Here is a 6,289-nt window from a genome sequence, read left to right as displayed (position 1 = left end):
AAGCAACAAGAAGTTCCTATCATACCTTGTAACGGCATCAAGTCACAGTAAACAAAAATTAAAACAGGGTTTTCCTACCAATTTGGCTAGTTTTCTTTTTATGCATGTGGATAAAAGACTGTACAAGAAAATTTACAACACTCACACATCCTATTTGGACAATTGAGATAGACCACCTTGATATTAGACTAGTTTTCTAAAATATAATGATTGATACGAATTTATTTAATGAACAAAAATTGTTGGTCGTTAAAAACACGTGAAAAATTTTAGGATCTAATTTTGTATGTGAAGATAATGTTGTGTGTATTACTAAATTAAAAGAAAGATACACTAAAAAGATATAAAATAAAAATATTTTTTTTAATTTCTTTTTGAATGATCTTCAATGATGATATCAACCTTCAACAAATTTATTCAAGTGAAATCTAATATATTTCTTTACAAAGTCTTTATGAAGAAATTTTTTTGAACAATTGATATACAAGTCTTAAAAATGATCCTACGAGGGAAAGAAATAAATATATTCTGTTTTCTTTTTTTCCTTGTCACAATTTTTTTTCATTAGATTTTTCTAACAAGATTTTAATGAGATAATGTAAGATAATGTACTAGATAATGATGTATTATTTTTTCTTCATTAGTTTTTGAAGAATGAACATCTAAAAGGGGAGTCTTATAAATAATTATTGATTAGTTATCTATCCATATTCTACATATATCATAGAGTAATTATATTTCTTCTTAATGCTATTAAGTTATTTGTAATCCTTCATTTACAATTTGTACCTATAAATAGCCTTCTCTTTCCATTCTCTATACTCTTTATATTTTCTACTTCCAAGTTTATTTAGTCTCTTCGTTATTAGTCGGTGTCATCTAAAGTTGTTAAAAAGGAATTTGGTTCAAGGGGTATTGTGAATTTGTGATGACATTTTCTCATAAATCAGATGACTAATGCAAAACTATCAAGCATTTTCTCATAAACCTTCCTTTTGCGTTCAGTTTCCAATGGTCCGTTGGATTTTGTCTCAAAATTTGTGCAGAATAATCACCACTTGGAATAATTCATAATGATCCAATCAAGAATTTGTTTCTTACATGTATTTTAGTGAGAAAATTATGTATGCATGAGGCTAGATGTATATTACGGTGTCATCTATATCTGAATTTTCTCATCTATACTTTGATGCCAAGTATAAATTTCAGAATGGTAAATTGCTGATATATTACAACACGTATTAAGTACAATTGCATAGTCTTAAAATTACATCAAGATGGAGATTTTTCTTCTTCTGCTTATTATTATTCAATACGGTAACACTAGCAGTCTGTAGACTCGGTAACTTGCTAAGGCAATCTGTCTGTTGAAATCATCCTTGTACCAAAGGGGAAACAAATAAATTGTAGGTAATAAATGAAATTTTAAATTGTATTATTACATCTAGAATAGAATTGAACACCCACAAGAAAGAGTTAAAATGAAATATAAAAGTTGTAGACCTTAATCTGCAGCTGCAAATTATTGTCAAAACCTCAGTAATTATTTGTAGGACCACAACTTCCTTCCCCTCACAAATGGTCAAGACTCAAGATATCTTCCAGTTATACTGTTTACTTCCAAACACACACACACACAGCTCACACTAGTTCATAGCAAAGGCTAGTGCTCCATTTCTTCAAAATAATGACACGATTTACTACTGCATATAATCTTAAAAAAGAATGACATTAAAATTGAGAAATTAGTGAAGTTAAATGGTATCATCAACCGTGAAGTCTATCTATCTTCTTTTGCTCTATATAAACTATAAAGCCTTCCTCCCTAAGGAAGGTAAGGAGAAAAAGGAAAGATGATACAAGGGAAAATTTGACTAGAAATAAAAAAGAGAAAAAGAAAAGAAAATACATCAAAGTGTCTTCAGACATGAAGAAATATGAATCAAAAAGAGAAAGATCAATGGATAGAAAAGGATTGCAATGGTAGCTGCTCACGGCAGTAAAACATAACAAGAGCAGGCAATTCACCTTCGCTTCATAAATATACGGACAAATACTATTCACCAGAGTCCACAGTTGGACTCTGAGTACAACTTTCCGTTTGATGGAGTTCCAACATTCTCTTTTCTGGATTACAAAGACCTGTAGGTAAACAATAACAGTATCATTAGGGAAAATATTTTTCTTTGAACTGCACTACATGTTATCATTATTATTTTTGGAGCCAAACTGCATAAATTTTATGCAATTTTCAGAATGTCCAAGGGAATGCCATCATACAAACTTCTGGAAAATTAGATAGTGGCTCGTACCTGCAAGATTTATCAGTATAGTTATATAATATTTTCAACCCAACAAAAGGAGGTAAAAAAAAAACAATTCAGGTCCCCTGAGGTATATTTTCATGGTTGGAAGGTAAGGTAAGGAAAGAAACCAAAAGAAAAATAAAGAAAAGAGATGAGAAAAGAATGAGAGGTGGAATATTGACTGTCCTTGCCTTTGATTGGATGTTTAAAATCCTCAAAAACTTGAGTAAGTTTAAAATGTTAGAAGTGAATAACAGAGGACCTCAGAGGATAATCATTCATTTTCTTCCCTTTTTATAAACTTCCAGACACATGGAAGGATTACTTAAAGCATTCCCTTGTCTACCTTTTTCCTCTTTTCTTCTTCATCAAAACATCCCTAAAAATCTAATATTGGCAATCCAGTCCATCTAAAAGGCCTATAATTACTTAATCAGTCCCTAGTGAAATGGTGATAGTTTTCCATCTCAGTATGCATGACACTGCTATACAAGAATGATATCATTTTTTACAATTTTCATATTTTTTGTTAGTAGATATATTTATATTTATTAGAACCTTAAAAATCAACATATTGATGTGCGCACACTTCTGCAAATTTGAAATCTGTAGTCTAACTATCCAATGCAGTCACTCATTTTAGCGTGACAGCCAATGAAGGTGGAGTTTAGTTAGCAAACACTTTACATTGTCAACCAATAATAAATAATCAGGTATTTATTATAAAAGTCAACAAACTTATCAGAGGGTTGGTAATTGGATGACAGTGCATGTACTATTCATTCTTAAAGATGTAGGTTAGGAGGAATAAAAGGCCTTACAAGTCTAGTAAGGTCTGATTAGTTATTACTGAATGTTATAGGTCAGTTATAGTATTCAGTGTGGTAGTTATTTGAATGGTTTCTATTTGTTGTAGGACAGTTATCTACTTGTGGTGACAGTTATTAGTGTAAAAATAGATAGAGGAGGAGTCCACAGCAAATATGCTCATTAAGTAGTGGGTTGTTCTGCAGTGACATGGTGAAAGGTGCAGAGTAGGGGAAATTAAGCCAACACAGGATATCATAAATATAAAACATGGAGACAAAATATACTTGATCTAAACAGAACTAACTATTTGAGTTTGGGATCAGTGAAAACAGGGCCCTTTTTCATGCATCCTATGTAAGTCTGAGGGTGAGATAGCTCTTTTGCCAGAAGTAATGAAAGACGGTCTGACATAAAAAATGAAATATGATTCCATAAATCTTAACTATAGGAGTAATCGTTAACCTCATAAACAAAGTTTATCACTATATTCAACCAAGTAAAGCCCTGAAAGATATGGCACCTGGCCTTAAATATATGTCATCATCAGCTTTGACACAAAAGTCAGCTTCAAAAAGTGCATAAGCAGCTTTGAAGAACGCCAACCTGTAATAAATGACCAAATTCTTCTCAGCAACAAACTACAAACATGAAATATGGCAGTTTACTAATTCCAAGCACACACGTTTTTTATGGGAGCTTACTGTACTTCTCTTCAATATCCAGAAAAATGAAATCATCATATTGTGCCACTTCCTTCTGAAGTGCAGACATCTTTGATCTATCACAAACCTAAAAGCCAATCCAGTGGCTTCTTCCAAGCTGCAAGCAAGCAAAAACCACTAGTAAATATAATAGTCCCATTAAATCACATCATATTTAGACACAAACAAATTCCCTCAAAACATGCAATCCAACAACAAATCAAACAAAACACTTTGAGCAGTTCGTGCACAAATGCACCTAACCATTGGCCTACTCATTGCAGTTGAAGCCACATCAGCCACATCTGTCTGCAATTTTAGGTATAGATAGATAAATCTGAGCTAGGCCACACAAATACAGAGAAGAACCTAGCAAGGCTAGCATCAATCATACTAAAACTTTCATGTAACACACAACTTATGAAGACATCACAATAAACACATGACACTCCAAGCAATCGAATAGTTATAAGCACACACACTCACTTTCTCATTCATCTCATCTCTACTTTTAGGACTAGAAAAACAGAAAAGGTTAAAAGGGTGCAATGAGGTAGTGAAGGTGGTGGTGGGTGTAGTCGAGAGGTGGTTCAGAGTGGGAACATGAACTGTGAAAGAGAGAGAGAGAGAAAGGGATGGTCTGGTTTGTGCCTTAGCAAACAAGCATCTGTTATTGACAGTTATATTTATGTTCTCTTCCATATTATAGACCATGTGTACCCTCTGGCTGGATAGGACAATAAAAGCGGCAAAATTGTATGTATTTAACAATGTTACATATCTAATACTAAACAGGAGATTAGTAGCTAAGCTCAAATCAGAGTATTTTTCCTTAGTTTTTATATCTTTGAGACTCATGATTATTTTTTATTTGCATGTTATATAAAAGTTTATTATACGTGTGTTTTATTTTTTGGTGTTATAAGTGTAATTTTTTTACACCATCAATCAATAGCTTTAGAGGATTTTAAAGTAATTTTTTTATAGAAGTTAACAAATTGTATCCTATGAAGAAAAGGATAGATATATTTTATATCAAATTAGATTTTTTAAAATAAAAAATAACGTGTGAGTTGACGTAAACTTACTAATATTAATACCTGTGTTTAATTTATACACATAATAAGAAAATTAAATCTCTTAGGCCCCACCTCTTTCTAATAAAAGAAATTAAAAGGAAATGGAAAGATAGAAGGAAGCCAAAGTCAAATGATATAGAGTGAAAGAGAAATTGAAAAGAGACAGAAAAATAAAGAGATGACATGAAAGGTTAATAGAGTGTAATGTCATTTCTTAATAAATTGTCACTGACATCATGTATTAAAATCGGAAAAAAAATGTTAGATAATAAAATAAATAAAAAATAATAATTTAGGTAATAAAACCAAAATTAACTATTTTACCAATATAAAAAAATATATTTAAGCTAATAAATTAGAATCACTTTATCTGAGGTCTATAGGCAAGTGGAACTGAGTACAGTGAACACAATTAAAATGAATGGTAGAAATTGTTATATGACACGATTCAAAGCACAATGAAGCGTAATAAATAATTTTTTTCTTTGACCTAATAATGTTCTTGGTTTATACAGACTCTTGTACTATATAGTGATCAAGATTGTACAATAGCCTTACAAATAGTGGGAGCAGCCTCAACCAAAAGAAACTAGAAGATAGGAAGTTCCCTTTTTTGTTGTTCGCTTATAATTTGTTATCTCAAGTTGAAATATGATATGAGATTGTAGGAATTAAAACTCATTAAATTTAACATGGTAAACTGTCTAGATCAGCTTGACAGTACAATTATTTAGTGAAACTTCAAATATCTTATTTTAATCTCTCAATTAAATGCATTACTAAAAGACTATCCTCTCAATACTGTTGCGATTACGAAAGCCTCTCAATGATATCCAATTTGAACTCATTTCATTTTTCTATAAGTAAAATTCACTTACATTTCTGATAAACCTCAAATTCCTTTACCATAGTGAAAAAGAAAGGTGTGGATTTTAAAAAGAAATACTATTTTCTATTACTTTTGTTTTTTTTTTCAAATTACCTTTACATGCATAAAATTTTCTATTGTAAGCTTTTAGGGAGTCATTATATAATTTTCTTGGAGTAATAAAAGAAAAAAAAAGTTAAATGTTTCCATTGTACAAAAGATAAAGTGTAATTCCTTCAATAATGAAACTCAGCTCGCATATAATTATCATATTATTGATATCAAAATTATTTCAACTAAGTGTAACAAAATATATTCTGGATTGACAAGAATCAAGATTGCAATTGAAAGAAAAAATTGAAAATAAAAGGAATCAACATCAGAGAAGTCATCGACAATGGAGAATCAAAATCATAAAATAAACAATGATATCTATTATTAGTTGACAAGAGTGAATAGTACTAGTTACTAGTAGTAACCAAAAGTTACTTATAATTGAGACCTTTGTAATATGAGTTAGAACCT

The 6,289-nt window shown here is 30.8% G+C and overlaps 1 long non-coding RNA gene across 3 annotated transcripts; it reads right to left on the bottom strand.

Annotated features, from left to right (window-relative positions):
• Positions 1-1,869: 1,869 nt before the first annotated feature.
• Positions 1,870-4,458, bottom strand: LOC114379725. Of its 3 annotated transcripts, none has more exons than XR_003659577.1 (4): positions 4,304-4,458; positions 3,818-3,935; positions 3,637-3,719; positions 1,870-2,142 (listed from the first exon to the last, which is right to left on the bottom strand). It is a non-coding gene; the product is annotated as an uncharacterized LOC114379725 (long non-coding RNA). The 3 variants fall into 3 exon arrangements; XR_003659578.1 differs by lacking the exon at positions 4,304-4,458 and adding an exon at positions 4,082-4,291 and having other exon boundaries at positions 3,799-3,935; XR_003659576.1 differs by lacking the exon at positions 4,304-4,458 and adding an exon at positions 4,082-4,291.
• Positions 4,459-6,289: the final 1,831 nt, after the last annotated feature.

This window comes from Glycine soja, chromosome 12, assembly GCF_004193775.1.
Source record: "Glycine soja cultivar W05 chromosome 12, ASM419377v2, whole genome shotgun sequence".
In the NCBI taxonomy this organism is placed as follows: domain Eukaryota; kingdom Viridiplantae; phylum Streptophyta; class Magnoliopsida; order Fabales; family Fabaceae; genus Glycine; species Glycine soja.
This window is presented reverse-complemented; position numbering and strand designations above follow the sequence as displayed.